Below are 520 nucleotides of genomic sequence, written 5' to 3'. Positions count from 1 at the left end.
AACCTCTTCAGGCCCCGCCTCCTCCTGGGGCAGCCTCTGCAGGCCCCGCCTCTTCTCCCACAGCTTCACTCAGTCCACGCCTCCATACCACAGCTTCACTCAGGCCCCGCCTCCTCTCCCACAGCTCATTCAGACCCCTCCTCCTCTTCCACCACTTCTTACTCAGGCCCTGCCTCCTCCCCCACAGCCTCACTCAGGCCCCACCTCCTCTCCCACAGCCTCACTCAGGCCCCGCCTCCTCTCCTTCAGCTCACTCAGGCCCCGCCTCCTCTCCCTCAGCTCACTCAGGCCCCTCCTCCTCGCCATCAGCTCACTCAGGCCCCGCCTCCTCTCCTTCAGCTCGCTCAGGCCCCGCCTCCTCTCCTTCAGCTCACTCAGGCCCTGCCTCCTCTCTCTGGTCCTCTTGCAGCTCAGCTCAGACCCTTGATCTTTCTATCTTTCAGCCCGTTGTTTCCTAACTTACAGGGACACCATGTATTATTCTTAGGTTTCAGAAGGCAAAAGCACTCCGGCCTTCTGC

Source organism: Microtus ochrogaster, unplaced genomic scaffold, assembly GCF_000317375.1.
Source record: "Microtus ochrogaster isolate Prairie Vole_2 unplaced genomic scaffold, MicOch1.0 UNK127, whole genome shotgun sequence".
Classification (NCBI taxonomy): Eukaryota; Metazoa; Chordata; class Mammalia; order Rodentia; family Cricetidae; genus Microtus; species Microtus ochrogaster.
Note: the sequence above shows the minus strand (reverse complement) of the source record.